Source organism: Neolamprologus multifasciatus, chromosome 14 (genome assembly GCF_963576455.1).
Source record: "Neolamprologus multifasciatus chromosome 14, fNeoMul1.2, whole genome shotgun sequence".
Taxonomy (NCBI): Eukaryota; Metazoa; Chordata; class Actinopteri; order Cichliformes; family Cichlidae; genus Neolamprologus; species Neolamprologus multifasciatus.
In genome coordinates this window covers 24,900,007-24,916,901 of record NC_140452.1, presented here as the reverse complement: position 1 = coordinate 24,916,901, position 16,895 = coordinate 24,900,007, and positions in this window count along the sequence as shown.

Here is a 16,895-nt window from a genome sequence, read left to right as displayed (position 1 = left end):
TGACTGCGGCTGATGGAGCCTGACCATACTGTGCACCACACATTAGGCATGCAGCTAAATATTTTCTCTATCAACCGTTTTAGCATTGCTCATGCTAAAAAAAAACATGCCACAATATTTGCATACTTACATTTGCATACTGAAATTAAAATGTTCATTTATTTACCTTTTTGTGGTTGCTGGAACACATTTATTTTGCAGCTTTTGGGATGAATACATAATTGGTCTTCACAGTGTTCTCTGCCATTTATATTAAATCTATGTGGTAAAAAAAAAAAAAAAGCAAGGTACAAAGTCACCACAACAGATTATTTAGCCAACTAACTATACTGTGAAGCACATTAGTACACTACATCTACTCTTTCTTCTCTAAAAACAAATTCTCTTTATGTGTGAGAATTTTGTACATCTCCTATAGGACTGAGGCTTTTATTCAATAGATTGCCTTCAAGAATATGCTTTTATAATGAATGCATTTCACTCAGCTCACTTTCACCAGCTCAGGCCTTGGAGACAAAATATTGATCAGTCACTATTGATGTGCATTGCTACTGGCAAGATTCACGTGTATATGAAATTTTGCTTTGATTATTGTATTTCCCTCAAGTTTTTCAGGTCAAACCCAAGTTTCAAGGAAAGTCGAAAGTACTTTTGATTACGGTGTCTTTCCTGTCACAGTGTTTTGTTTTTCTATGTTTTTTTTTTTTAATGGACTGCAGCAAATTAAATCTCAAGTCTAATTATAAAAGCTCGGACATGTTGACAAGAATGTCAACCACAGAAAGCACAACAACAAGCCCGGCACATTTTCTGTTTCACTGGATGATTCGTACATTCAACACAGTGGGTTCAAACATTATATATAAATCATGCACTAATTGTTTTATTTTATTTTCAGTCAGAATGAGCAGCTTAATTACAGGGTATTCATTCTAGTTTAAACTTTTCTGGACTCTGCAGGCTTGGCCTATAGGTAGTATGTATCCTCTTGCAAGCTTTTTATTTCTTTCCTTTTTGTAGTTTTCTGAAAATCATATGACTTCTATGCCCAGACTTACACACATGGCAAGATAAGCATGCACACACACACAGACACACACATACAGACAAACAGAAGCACAAATCCCTCTGGCCTCCTAGCCTGCCTTCTTCCCCTGCTGCGCTTGATCAGGCATCCTTTCTTCATCTACAGAACACAGAGAAATGGCTGTGGTCCCATGTAGCCTTGTTTTCATCCTGCCTTTTCCATTTTAAGCCCCAGAACACCACTGAAAAAGCGGCTTCATTTTGACAAACTCTTTTAGGTGTCCATCTACTTACTTGTTAGTCTGCCTGGCTAGCCGCCTGCGGGTCTAGCAGCAATCCCATCAGTGACTTCTGTCTCCTGTCAGATTCAAGGCTTCACCCTGGGAAGTCATATTGATGGAGGAACAACTGGCCCTTTGGTTTTGATGGGGGAGAGAAAAAAACTGTTAGAAGATTTCTAATGAAATGAAAATGGCTCTTTTAAGGGCTGTTTTAGTGTGGGATGAAATGCATAAGAGAGAACTGAAAGAGCTGTGATGAAAGGACCAATGGACCAATAGATGATCTTTAAAAACTCTAGCCCTATGAATTAGAGACTTTGGACTAATTAATGTAAGATCATCTGAATTTAAAAAGAAATCACAGTTGTTTCCACTAATGAGACAATTTAAGTGCACAATCCATAAGTACAGGTCAAAGAAAACAGGTTTGAGTGTGTTCATCTATATATGGTTATTAAGTACCTTTTGGTAATATCATAATGTCTATAACCTCAGTTTACTGACATTATGGGGGACATATTTTCCAAATTTCCAATATTTTCATCAGTTCACCTAACAAGCGTGGCAGAGATTAGTAAAATAATTTAAGGGCAGGACACTTGTCAGACTTAATTTCAATTCAATTCAGTTTTATTTATATAGCACCCAATCACAACAATCGTTGCCTCGGGGCCCTTTATATTGTACATATTTATCAAAAAGGAAAGTTTTACGTCTAATCCTAAAAGTAGAAAGGATGTCTTTCTCCTGGGGCCTGAAAGCTGAAGGCTCTCCCTCTCATTCTACTTTTAAATAACCCTAGGAACCACAAGTAAGTCTGCACTCTGAGAGTGAAGTAATTTATTGGGGTGGTACAGTACTATAAGGTCTTTAAGATAAGATGGGGCTTGATTATTCAATTCAAGTTAACAGGAAGTCAGTGGAGATAAGCCAATATGAGAGAAATATGCTCTCTCATTCTACTGAATGTCTGTATTTTCGCTGCAGCATTTTGGATCAACTGAAGGCTTTTCAGGGAGTTTTTAGGACACGCTGCTAATAATGAATTACAGTAGTTCAGCATAGATGTAATACATAAAGTAATAAAGACTTGCAAATGAACTCCCCTAAATGAGAGAAGCAAATCTTTGGCAAGTACAACAGAATGTGAAAGTACAAGACAGCTGTGTGTATTAGTAAGTTATTACAACATGAGCAATTCGTTTTTTCTTTTTCACTCAGGCTGGATCTAGTGCAGGCAGACTGTCGGATCTTCAAGAGTGTGAGGACGTAATGGTCAGTCATCATTGCGACAACCACAAACACACTTTTCCATGCCCTTCCCAGATGTCTGTTTCCTACCTGCGCAGCACACTGTAGTCCCAAAGCTAAGAGATTATCGTGTTGATCTCAAAGTGTGAATCAATTAAGCTCTCACCACATTTGCAATCAATAAACAGCAAAGCCACTGACAGGCTTCCGCCTCAATTCTTCCCCCATTGTTAAAATGTCCTCTAAAGCACATGTGTTGGAACTCCTGCAGAGACAACCAAACAAAATGACTATTCCATGCCTACATCGACGGACACTAAGCAAGGGACTAGGGGGAACCAGGGCAAACAATAGAAAAGGGGTTTTCAAGAATCAGAGATGGATTTGTGTCATGATTGTCAATGATCTGTTCTTTTGCCCTCCATCAGACAGTGAAGCCCAATTTGTATTCCTGTTTCTTTTTTGTAGCTGTCAGGGAGACAGACGTGTGTCCATGTCTGCTGCTGGGGCAGTCAATGAGCCATTGATTTGGAGTCTGAGATGCCCATGTGATGGATGAGGCCCTTCTTAAACAGAAGAAAAAACAAACCAAAAAAACAAATAATAATAATAATAATAATAAATACAGAGCACAGAATGAGTAGAAGCAGGATATATACAGTTTTGAAACTTTATAAACTGCTCACACTGTCATTTCATGGTAAATGCTTTCACAGCTCTGGTTTTCTTTGATGATTCATTTACGGTTTTGATCTCTTTGTCTATTACCATTGTTGCAGATTCTTTGCCCATTACCTCTTCAAAAACAAAAAGGGTCTGTATTCATTTTTCAAACAAATTTCACATCAAAGGTGGCCACTGAAGCACAGAACACATGGAAACTGCAAAAAATGCATATCTGTGTGTGCACATTTGAAGGTGTTTTGCACAAGTACGATGTGATAATCTGTTATGTGCCTTCCATATGCTCTGCTGCTAGGAAAGCTTTCACCTGACAAGCTTAATCTAATTCAGTTCTTTACAGTACTTCAGATGGTCTTCCTGGTGAAGTCAATTAATTATTTAATTACAACTTTCCCATGATGTTGGAGTAGCATCAAAGTAAAAAACAAACAAACAAACAACAAACTGCCTTTTGTTTGGATCGTTTTATATTGTGTGTATTGATATGGGCATCTTGGTTCTCATATGTGCAGGCAGCGTGCTGATAGGCTGTTTTCTCCCTGTTTGTCTTCTCAAGGATGTGTTTATGTCAGCTGAAGAAAAAAATAAATAAAATAAAAACAGAACTTCAATCGCAACGGTGAAACACAAGGCAAAATTAAACCAGTCGATGCATATCCAGCACATAAGACTTGTTAATTCAGTTGAGGGTGTGTGCAGTCCCTCATTATTTCATTCTATGATTGTGTGTTCTGTCAGGGGGAAAAAAGACTCAACATTGTTAGTTTCAAAATGAACAAATGGTCTGCTTTGTAAGGAGAAGCTAACTGTATCAGACTTGTTTGGGCTGGGCTGACTGGACTGGGGTTGGATAGAGGAGGCAAATGAGGCACTAAAAATGATGCATGAAAATATGCAAAAACACATGCAGGCTGTCAGTGTTGTAGCTATTACTCAAAAAAAAGTCATGTATTATGTTACGTATTTACTCTCTGCACCAAGTAAACTCATTATATTAGTTTTGGGTTACTTTACAACATGGTCTGAGATGTATTGCCACTTACTTAGGAGTTAACAACAAACCTTTAGGCTTTGTGCCTCAGGCTCTAGGAAAAAGGAGCAGGATAAAAAGGGTGGTTTTTATATCCACCCTTCATGCAGGCAATTTAGGAGCAATCCAAGTAATGGCATAAGTGCTTGCTTAGTAACTGAAATGTGATTACCAACATTAGCACAGTAATGTATTACATTAGTGCATTAAAGAAAAGTATAATGTGATTAGAGCAACACCCAGTGCTGGAGCCTATGCAGAATTTACCTGACAATGCACATGTACAACTCACTAGTTTCTTTAGAGAGAGACAAAAGTGGTGAACATCAGTTAATGCTCAGGCTAAACGCTCTACATTTTCCAGGTGTGAAATTGAAGATGGATATGATATAGAATTGCTGTCTTTGCAGAGGTTATTGACTTTGGTTAACTATCTGAGGTAACTGTAAACCTTGAAATTAGGTGTCCTGATTTAAACACGAGTCATATGCACTCGTTCACCTTTGCTGAACAATTTGGAAAAGAGATGCATTTTTAATCTTTCAGGTTTCTTAGGAGCAAATTGAAAAAGATATGCCCATTCATCTTTTAATTATGAATGGCAATTCAATTACATTGGCCCAACTATGTGTGCTAAGGGCACTCAAGTTATGGCCAAAGACCCTTTTGATGAGCCCAAGGTGACTATAGATTTAATAGGTGGATACAGGGTAGAGTTGGTTGTGAAAGCAGCCATTTGATAAAAGATGATCCCTAAATGTGCTGTAATAATGCAAAATGATGGGTTAACATGCTCAGTCCCTCCTGATCGCCTTGCACCATCCACATTAGTCTAAGTGCCTTGATCATCCATGTGCAAACCCTCTGGGAGAATAGGGTGGGAAGTGTTGCTGGTGAAGGTGTGGTGGCACACTCCTCCTTGCATCATATGAACCCCCTATTTCATGGCCGGCTAACCCGATGGAAAATAATAGGGTTGTGGGGGTGATGAAGTGACATAGCCAATAACTTTCATTATGTGTCTTTAACCTTGTCCCATTCTTTAATTAATTCTCCAACGGCAGTCAAATGCCACTATGTGTTAGACCTCATCCCAGGCAATCTTGGACTTGGTAAAACTTTGAGGGTACTGCTGGGAAACAGCAGAGAAGCAAATACTGCTGATACTCGAGCCTTAGGTGAGGTTTTCTTGTGGAGACCAATATATCTGTTTGCTTTTGCAGAGTCAGTCTATCCTTTCCTCAGCTCCTTTATATAGATCATAGCCTCTTGCCAGATACAATCTGTCTTTCTCTCTCCCACATAGCTGGGAGCTGAAAGATGTTTCCTTTTGTAAGTTTTGTTCTGCTTAGTTTTACCATATTGTGTAGGATCAGTAAAAGATACACTAATGAGTCCACCCTCTCACTATTGATCTGGATTCATTTTTGTCATGTCGATAAACCAATAGTCTCCAGACTCGCAACACTTATTTAGTTCGTCTCTTCTTATTTATGGTCAAAACCAATTTTAATGGGGGTAAATAACAACAAAAAAAAAGAAAAAGAAGAAAATCAAGTTTGTGATATTTTGCACACACAGTGAGCACCAAGTGTACTACAGCAGAACTAATCAATTAGCTTCTTTCATTTAATGATGCTGTGGGTTTATGCAAACCAGTTGCAATGAGAAGAATCAGCAGAATGAATAATAGATCACAAGGCTAAATCTGAAAACGGGGTAAGAGAACAGAACGCTCCCTTTAAGCTTTATCTTCACATTATCGCTTGTACCAAATGGTAGGCTGCCAACTGCTCTGCTGTTCAGTGTTTAAGGTGGAATTTCTGGAGTCCATTTTAGCTTTATTGTGTTTCCTCTGTTAGTATAGCTGTTTTTTTTCCCTTTAATTTAAAACACAATTAAACTTGGGACACTAACTCTTTCCTTGTGCCTGCCAAACTCCTTCCACAGCAACAGAGGCAGCCTCATTTAAGGAAACCCATGGGGCGTTGTGGATTAGGGAGGGTATGATTTCAGCACCACCTAGTGGCAGCCTATGAAACAAAGCATTGTTTGTGAATTGGGTAAAAGATGCTTCCTATTAGAATTTCTCCCTATTAATGAGCCAAAAAAAGATAGTTGGTTCCTATTACCCTGTGTTATCTTAGAATATGTAGAATCAGATAAAGTTCTCTCTTTACCGTTAAGATCACCATCAGGAAAAGCAGTGAGAAGTTTGAAGTGCTGAGAAAGAAGGAGGAGTATCACCTTTGCCACTGCTATTCATTACTCTTAAAGGCATTAAGGAAACAACATAATGGCTCATAAGCCAAATGTTGTGGCATGAATCCGTCATTAGCGAAACGAGCAATAGAAATGATAAGAGAAGACATTATCGTATCATACATGCTTGATGTGCATTGTATTTCTCCAGGGTATATCATCAAACCACAAATAGTGCGCCGCTGATAATGTCTTATTTCTCCAGCAATTATATTTTATACATCCTTAATGAGCAGTTTCTCTTTAAAAGCAAACAAAACAAAATCCTGAGTCATTTCGCAGTTTAAGACTTACTCCAGAAGTCCATTCTACTCTAACGAGTTCTAACAAAGAGTCATTTCTCACACACGCAAACAGGCCAAGGAGCGGGCAAACATCTCTGTCTTTGAATTGTTGATTTTACTCGGAAATGTGTTTGGCCTCTCTTTGCTGCAAATGCAACCGTGCAATGACAGCAGTGTCATTGTAGGAGCCAACACCACACATACTCCACTTCATCTTTAATATATCTGAGTTTGTGTTTTATTTTATTTTATTGTGAGTAGATGCAAAAGGAGTCACATTCAAATGGCAACTACCCCTGTATACTGCCCAAAACCGAAGACACTATAGCAAAAACAAAGAGACTCCTTAACTACGGCATTCATTTTGGCATTAAGGCTCAGCGTACCGCAGAGACCAGAGAACACACTGATGATGAAAAAGAATGTCCTAGATTTTCAGAGGAAGAAGGGGGCTGGGCATGGGGAAAAGAGATTAAAGGACATGTTTTGACAGTGGTAGCTTGTTTCTGGAAAAAGTCCTGCACCCCATTCAGGATCTACACTGTTTCTTGCTTTCACCAGTTCAGATAGAGCCATGACGTGGATTCTGGGAGGGGAGTGCAAGGTCAATGTAGTACTCTTTTAAAAGGGGACGGTTTACCATTTACTCATTTGCTAAAACAATGCACATTTATCCACCTGCACCATCATTCCTTCCTCCACTCAGTCCACCTTATCCTTACAAGTCTGCTCAATATGCCAAGAAAGCTGCCAAAATTTGAGCAAACCCGCTCCTCCCCCACATGCTGCACAGGGGCACACACACAGTAATCACACACACACATGCGGCTCCTCATAAATCGCCTACATCAACCAATTCTCTGCCCTCTCCTTCTCAGTATCCTCCCACCACCCCAGCTCACCCCACGGTACTCTTTTTCCTTTGTCTCTCTGGCTTCTTTGTCAGTGAGGCGTGCTTCTTGCTCGCTGTAATAATAAGGCTTTCAAAAGGCTGGTGGTGGTACCGCTCCGGCTAGTCCTTATGAGCGGCCCATGGTTCCACAAAGATCACTTGTTGACGCCAGGTGAGACAGAGAGAGCAACAGAGACGAGGGAGAAAACGGTGAGATAGATAGTCAGGGGTGGGTCTCTGCTAGGCAAACAAAGCCTTGGCTATTTCAAGGTTGTCATGCTGTCCATGGGCTCGTCTACTCACGGCAGTTTTGCAGAAGCTTGGCCACATTATAAATGGATATCTTGGACCCTAAATGTCAATCAAAGCAGTATTTGAACATGGGTAATTAATAATGATTGTCTCTTTCGTTATTTATCTTGATCTCTTCTTTTATTTTCTGCTTTTTATTTTTTTCTTCCCAATTTTGACTCATTTTCACTCTTTCTGAATCTATTTTGCGTTTATTTGTCCCTGAGGAGATGGTAATGTAAGCATTATGCCTCAGGCCACAAAACAAGTCAGAAACAAAACCAACCAGCATTTGCGTACTTCTGTTGTCCTCATATTTTTGATGTGTTACGCCTAGAATGATTTAGATATCACTTGAGGTTCTTTTCAGAGATTAATCTCATTATAAGCTTTTTTTTCTCTTTTTTTTTATTTTGTTTTGTACCACTTTCCTCCGTCCAGAATGTGCAGACAGAAGAGATGCTCAAACCTCCCTTTCCCCAGCCACTGCCTCTAGCTTTTCCACGGGGATACAGAGGTATTCCCAGGCAAGCCAAGAAACACAACCTCTCCAGCGTGTCGTGGGTCTGCCCTGGGGTCTCCTCCCGGTTGGACATGTTGAAACACCTCACCTGTGAGGTGTACAGGAAGCATCCTGGTCAAATGCCAATAACTTCAGCTGTGGAAGCTCTACTCTGAGTATGTCCTGAATGTCTGAGGCTATCACCACCGTTTGGAAATAACCTTTTTCAGCGTCTTGTACCCATAACCTTATTGTTTCGGTCACCACTCAAAGTTCATGACATAGATGAGGAAGGATGTGGTTTGTTTCACTTTACAGCAGTGAAAAACAGGCTGGGGAGGAAAATATTGTTGCTGCCTCTTTAATCTCTAGTTGCACTATAAAAACATTACTTTTGATTCAAATGGTCCTAATCTTAAACACCCCAAATCTAGACATGAATAAACACACACATTTTAAGAAGTCTGATTTTGATGTTTGGTGCTTTTTACAACTTTTCCTGCTAATGTACAACTGCCCTCCAACATTGTCCCTTTGCTTTCCAGTGACTTAGCTTCTCCTGTTATGAAACAGTACTGCGCCAGCATGTTGTGGAAATTAGTTGTACTAAGTCAGTGTTAAAAGTTTTGCCACCTGCTTTTTGCCTTTGAGACTTTTACCATTAGAATACTCCACAGCCTGCTGAAAATCAGTGTCATCAAATACTCTCATGGACCTTACTACAAGTTGTTCATAGGCAGAAAAAAATAGTGTCAAATGCATCAGCAGTGACCTCCGTGAACCCAAAGCAAGTACCTCCCATTGTCTGCCCTGGCTTGTTTGTGAAGCTGTGCAGTTATGTATTTCATCAGGTTCACGTGCAATTAACCCTCACTGACTGCACCACTGCTGCATAATCTGTAATAGTGTGCTTATGTCTTCATTTCAGAAAGCCCTGATTTTCTGGTTCATCCTTATATAAAGTGAAGGGTCTTCCAGATATGTTTAAGGCTGTTTACACAAAATACCCAGGTTGTATATAGCATGTGATGTAGTAATTCTGCATCATTGCCTCTGTATGAACATACGGTAATAATAAGTAAACTCGAGTGTGACGAGTTGCTTAAATGAAAATGTGACATGTAAGCAGCTCATGTGAAGTTTCTCTTTTGTGATTTTTCTCTCTCAAAGTAGCAACAGTCTCCAAGCAGCGTGCCTTTCTTGTTAAACAGTGAAGGCCGTGTTCTTTAATTGATTCCAGTGTTCAAGCAGTCTAAATTTGAATTGAGAATTGTGTTTAAAACTAATCCAATTATCACAACATCAGAAGAAGAAAAAAAAGTGGGGGGAAAGTAGGCTGTTAGCTCCATCAGTGGAGCTTGATAATTGGTATTTTAATCTTTGCAGCAGGAATAAGCTGTGATTAAGGCATTAAAGTGCTCTTCTTGTACATGGTTAAAAAAAAAAATTGCATTTTTATTTTTTATCTTACCGGAGTCTCAAATCGAATAAAAGATTTTTATATCCATGATAACCTTTGTGATGTGGACGAGTGCAAATCTGGTCACCTTTGTGTGCATTTGTATTGTGGTGCAGATCAGCATGTTTGCTTCAAAATGCTAATGCTGTCCGCTCAGTGCACTCTTTAGTCTTTAAAGAGCAGAAATGTGGAACTAAGAGGTGAGAAAACTTGTAAAGAGGATGGAAAGTGAGAACAGCAAAAAAGTATAAACAAAAACGCACAACTGAGAAACACGTATAAATACAAATATGTTAGCTATAATCAGTCTTTGATTCTGCTATCCCTGTGCCTGGTCTCACCACTGCTCAGACCCTGAGGCGATACTTGAGGCTAAAGACTTAACAGGGCTCTGACTCTGAAGCATCAACAATGGAGGCGAGTTGAAGATTAAGAAGGCACACCATGTGTGTGTTTGTCTATTAGTGCCTTTGGGAGACATAAAATTAAGGGAGGGAGAAAAAAAGCACTGTCATTAGCTTCTCATAGTGTGCTCCAGGGATATCATAGATGCCATTAGACTGGGATACAAACAGCAGAGTAGATGATATGTAGAGAAACTGCAGACAAAGCATCAAAGGACAACAGTGCAGACCTGACTTCTAAACTGATCTTTCAGCTTTAGCACTTGTTTCATGTTCCAAAGTGTTAATCACATGAACCTTCGCTGTCTCCCTATACTTTCTATAATGTCGAATAAGCTGTCAATCATCAAAATGCACACACGCTGACAAAGATTATGTAAACACTTCACGGAAAAAGAACTTTGAAGTATCCTGGCTACAATCACGAGTACAGCTGAAGATAGGTAATATTACATTAAAAGCCAATTAGCAGTCTGCTGAAAGAGATCTGACAAATAGCCCATTAATGTGACTTTTTAAAGGCAACACTGGATAGCCGTTGAAGGTTTAAAAAGGACAAATAATCTGTGCCCAAATTACTGGTGCAATTACTGGTGGAAGGGAAAAGAAATTAATAATTTTTAAAAGCAGCTAAGACGAACAATATGTAACATTGTGAAGTCTTGAAAAAATGGCAAAAGCAAAAAGAAGCAAAAAACTATTCAACAATTAATATATGAGTCACACTGCTACCAAGCAGCGAGGTTATTATTATTTTTTCCCCTGAAGCATTTATGTCATCTTTGTGTATGGCAAGTTCCATACTTTAAGCACCCCAAAGGTTTATGCTTGGTGTAAGTTTACTGTTGACTGTATACACAGGGGTAGATTACAACCATAAACTGTGAAGTGGAGAATTCGAATCATGATCATTTACATTTGCATACAGTGTAAATATCATCCCTGTTGATTAGGAAGAGAGAGAAAGAGAGAAGTTGTAGACATGTAGAGCAGGCAGGACGTGTGTGATGAAAGCAGCCAAACAAAGGAAATGTCACATAAAGTGATCCTAAAAATAAAACAAACTGAACTAATTATGCTCTGTTGTTGTTTATAAGATGCTAGTGCCTCCATCTTTTATTCATCAAGACGCAAGGCGGCTGGAGGTTCTCTGTCTTGCTCTCTCATGCTCACTCCTTCAAATCTCATTTCAAACAGAACCCATTGAGCCATGGAACTGCATTCTGAATCACAATGAACTTGTTTTTCTTCAGCAAGAAAAGGATGGAGGAAGAAAAATGGCAAGAGTGGATCTTTACCATGGCAAACAAATAGAAAGAAAGGGAACGGGGGTTTCTAAATGTTACCTGACAATCATTGCTGTGCACCAGGCAAAGATGTGGATTCACAAAACAGGAAGTTGATGACTTGTTTTGGTAGCGGGGGTAAGCCATTGTCAGTCAGCCTTAACCATCTTTGCTCCAGTGCACTCATTTTTAGTTTCCAACAGAAAAAGAACAAAAAAAAACAAATAAATACATAAATAAGTAAAATATGCATGGAGACAGGACAAATGAGCATTTTGACATACAAAACCTTAAACAAGTCCTGTATTCAGAAAGAAACTTCCAGAGGCAAGTTAAATTAATTGAGTTAGTCATCCCTACTACAGTCACTTTGCCTCAGGAGGGCCTCTTAATGTGAGATTCACATTATCTAATGGGGAATTTCATGCTCATCTCCTGAACTGACCAAACTATATTGTCTGGCTATGCCTCATTAGACAAACTGCGGGATTTTTCTCCCCATAGGTGTACCTGTTTTTCTTCTTTTCGGATCCATAGACATGTTACATTTCTCATCTACAGCCACACATTCCTTTTGGGAATATTTTCTGTCACTATGGGGATTTTGAGTCTCTGTGTTAACAAGACCCATCACAGTTTGACAGACTTTAGTGAGGGCGGACGGAGGAATTTATCTTGTAATGAAAGAGATGTCCAAAAACTGAAAGAAGAGAAAATCACTTTCTTTACATTGTTTCTGGCTCACTAAGCAAAGGACATATATGTATGTGTGTGTGTCACAAAGCTTATACCTAATGGGTTTGTAGGTAAAATAGTAAAGTGCAAGTTATTTTTGAGATTAAAAAAAAAACCCATGTCTTTAAATCCCAAGAAATCATCAGAATTTGTATGATCCATCTCTGAGCTACCATCTGGCCTTGGCTTCTGTTAATAGGGGGTTTTGCTCTGAGCTAGCCAACACGTGGTTGCAGACTGTAGGAGAGAGAACGAGGAAGAGTGGAAGCAGAGAGAGGAGAAAGCAGGAGGTAAAAAAGAGAAACTTAAAGGTGAGAGTAGGAATGAGGAGGAACAGAAGAAGAAGAACAAGTAAAGCATGAGAGACAGCGGGATGGGAGAAGATGGGTGAAATTTAGTGAAGGTAATGAGGATGGAGAAATATAGAAAAAAGAGAAGGTAAAAGATTGAGCAGATGAGGCAGGAGCAGGAGAGAGTGCAGTGCACTCTAGGGGGGAACATGTACTTAGAATAAGGAGTAAAAGCAGAGAAGTGGAGCTTTGGTGTACATGTGCCCCGGGGAGAATAGTGTGAAGTACCTTTTGTCTTCCCACCATCAGGAGCTTCTTTTGAATAAACCAACCCAAGCATTTCCTTTTTGTAAATCTCACTTTAAAGAAGGGCAAAGCTAAAGCTTCTCCCACAGTGGCGATCTAGTATAGTTGTACCTCAGCCCACACAAATCCCTTCCTCAATAGCTGTGGGTGTGTAACAGCTTCATTTCCATTTTAGAGCACAGTGAGATCGCTTGCTGCCTAGACGCATAAGAGAAGCCTCACCTTGGTTGTGAGCCTGCATATGTTGTCCACAGTGACTGACAAGGCCGTGTGACCAATTTGATTTAAAGCTTTATGTCTGTTTTCTTTATCCTTGAGACTTGTCAAAAATGACACGTGGCATCACTGCAAGGCAGTCATACTTCTGCTGCTGCAGCTGCTCGCGCTTCTGCAGCATCAAATCCCACTGGGAAATAACAAACTTGGGAGATGAATTCATCACCAGTGATCATCATTGTTGCTCTTTAATTCTTGCAGGTGTGCTTCACCATAGATCCCATGGGTGCGGGAGTGTAAATGCAGGAGGAACAGAAGTGTTGCTATTGCTGTAACCAGACTGAGAAGTTAAAGAAAGATTGCATTTGAAACACAGAGTGTTGCGTGTTACTGGAGGGAGTTGGTAATTAAGCCTGGGGCAAAGTGGTAATGGATCAGCCCAGAACTGTCAACTGTAACTATGGCTTGCCTCTGATGATGGAACGGTTTTCTGTCAACCCACAGAAATCAAAGTGGGAAAAATGAATAAAAACTTCAACGATTCATTTGGCCCAAGTCAAACGGCAACTGGTGTGGTGCAAAATATTAACAAGGGAGAAAGCACACTATGTCAAAATATAGTTTAAAAGAGAAAGAAAACAAAACTTAAAAAATAAAGCATCAAATAAATAATTAATTAAAAAATATTGAAATTAGCTCTGTACCTAGAAGCTAAAGTTATCACGGCATGCAATATTAGGAAAGCGTAAACTATGAATGTAGGTAAATTATGGATGAATTCTAAATTGTGCATATGAATATCACAAATGAAGAGACTTTGGCAATTTCATCTTTTACTAATCAAAAGTTGTTTATGTGTCCCTAAAGTCTCAGTCAAATACAGACGCACACAAATGCACACACTCAAACACACTTACAGGCAATTTCGTACGGTAGACTAAATTGGTATAAACCAGAACATTTGCATTCTGAAGCATTAAAGACTTTCTTTGCCTTATCGGCAGATCTATTTTCAGTATGCTGGCTGTGCACTCTTCAACTCTTCACTGTAAGTAAAAATAGCTTGCTGGGACTTGTTGGTCCTTTTTGTAGACAGTGCTGCTGAAAAAAAAAAGAAATTATTGCCTAAAACGCTTACCCAAAATGACCAGGTTATTTAATTGGTTCATTACTATTCCTTCTCTCTCTATTTGTGAAATACATCAATCGCTGGAAACGCTACGTCCAGATGAACAGAATCAACTTTTGGAGATACATCAATCCAAAGACATGCTATGACATCAGATTATTAAAGACCACACATTTCTTCTGTCATTCATTAATTATTCATATACACACATTAGCATGTGCACACCACACCACATGTATGACAGCAGGCACAGGTACATGTCATAAAGACACATAAAATAACATAATAATCTTGTTAGTTATCCAACAACTGTATTGTGCTAAAGAATTGATTCTCTTTTTGTATATCAAAGACCTCATTAGAAAAGCCCACCTACTCAGTTATCTCCATTTCATTGGGCCCAATAACAAATCTGATAGCCCTGGAACAGACTCAAGGTTAATCATCCAGCAGTTTTGCTAAATGAATACTAATGCTAAATAAATGATGATAATAATAATTTATCAAACCAGACAAATAAGGACAACTGAGTTAATTATTACCAAATTTAATTACTAAAAAGTAAAAAAAAAAAAAAAAAAAACAACCCTCAGTTTAGTGTCATGTTACTTTAATTTGCTGTCAGCTGTAAACATTGAGTGATGTATTTGGTGTCATGGTGGTTACCTCCAGGGATTAAAATGAGCTTGAATCGACATGAGCAATCACAAGTTGAATGTTAAGTTACTACCTTTCACAAATTTACATATAATTGCTCCCTTGTGAACCATATCATATGTGCTACCATATGGACAAAGATGTAGGCAACCAAGAGGACTGAAACATATTTGTAAAGCATGTTATGAAGTCCTGATGTCTGAGTGTAGAGCTTTTTTACTCGGATAAATCCTACTGAGATTAAAATCTCATTTTCATGACTTGAGTAAGTGTAATAATAGAAGATACTGAAAAACAGTAATACATACTGCAATATGAAAATGCAAAACAGAACATGAAATTAATGGCGCAGTGGAGCAGGACTCATAGACAGTACACCTTCTTTTAGACTCTGGAACAAAATTAAAAGGAAGAACATTGGAAGACACAGCACCAAAGGTAGAGGAAAGACAAATGTGTGTCTGTCCTTGTGACTAGACGAAGACGATATCAGGATCTTTGTCACTGGGGAGGCAACAGAAGGTAACACTAAATATCCAGAGAATTAGTGACTGAATATAGCTATGTAAAAGTAAATAGAGGACAGAAAGACACCGAAAGTGACACTGAGTTTTATGTTTATTTAATGAATAAAAAAAGGTTATACAGTTACAGTCACCCGTCTGCTTAAAGCAATAAGAGGAACAGTTAAGACAAAGAATATGTTGAATTCCACTTGAAAATATGAAGTGGAAAACTTTGTGGATGTAATGAAAAAGGGTAGGGAGGGTATGTTTAGGGCCAAAAACAAAGATAGCAATATACGTACAACCAGTCAAAAGTTTGGACGCAGTTGCCATGCTGTGGTAGCCATGCTGGTTCAATGCGCTTTCAGTTTTGAATAAATCCCCAAAGGTTTCACCAGCAATGAACCATCACACCTCCTCCTCCAATGCTTCATGGTGGGAGACCATCCATTCTAGTTTTTTGCATCGTACCAGACTGAGCTTCACTTCTTAAAGTAATCTTGGACTGTTGTTTCTCTTTACGTAGCTGACTGGTTCTTGCCATAATATGATTTCTAACAGTTGTCTATAGGGCTATATGGCTGTCCAGCTTTCTGCATACCTGACTTCTGCACAGCAAAACTGATGGTCCCAACCCCATCAAGGCAAGAAACTCCACAAATGAATCATGACAAGCTACACCTGTCAAATGAAAACCACTTCAGGCGACTACATCATGAAGCTCATTGAGAGAAGGCTAAGGGTTTGTTTGTGAACAAAGAAAAGGGTGGCTACTTTTAGGAATCTAGTATATGACATATGTAGAGTAATTTATAATATTCTTATTTTCTTTTGTAATTCCATAATTCTTGTTTCATACATTTGTTGTTTTCACTATGTTTCTACAGTGTAAAAAGCAGTAAAAATAAAGCAAAAAAACATTAAATGGGAAGGTGTGTCTGACTAGTAGTATAGATAGGTGCATCCAAGGACTAGCAGTACACGTGGAGTGCAAATAGTGAGAAAAAAGCCATAAAATCATAAACCATGCTGATTTAACCTTCTAAGACCTGGCACCACATATGTGGACATCAGGCCAGACACCAGGAAGCCACAAAAGAATGTAGAACAAGATTTAAAGAACTGCAGGCCTCACTCTCCTCAGATAAGGTCAGTGTTCATGAACAATAACAACTAGACTGGGCAAAAATGGAAAGTTCAGGACGTGAAAACAACAACAAAAAAAGACTAATGTCACATTTGCTGAAAAAATATCTTAACGAAAAACTTTCTGTGCACATAGTGTAAGCTATTTAGGAATAAAAAAAAGCTGAAACTTGTGAGACTTCATCAGAGGTGCAAGCCTCACAGCAGATGCCATTGTGTCAAAGTAACTGATGATAAAAAACTAAAATATATGAATAT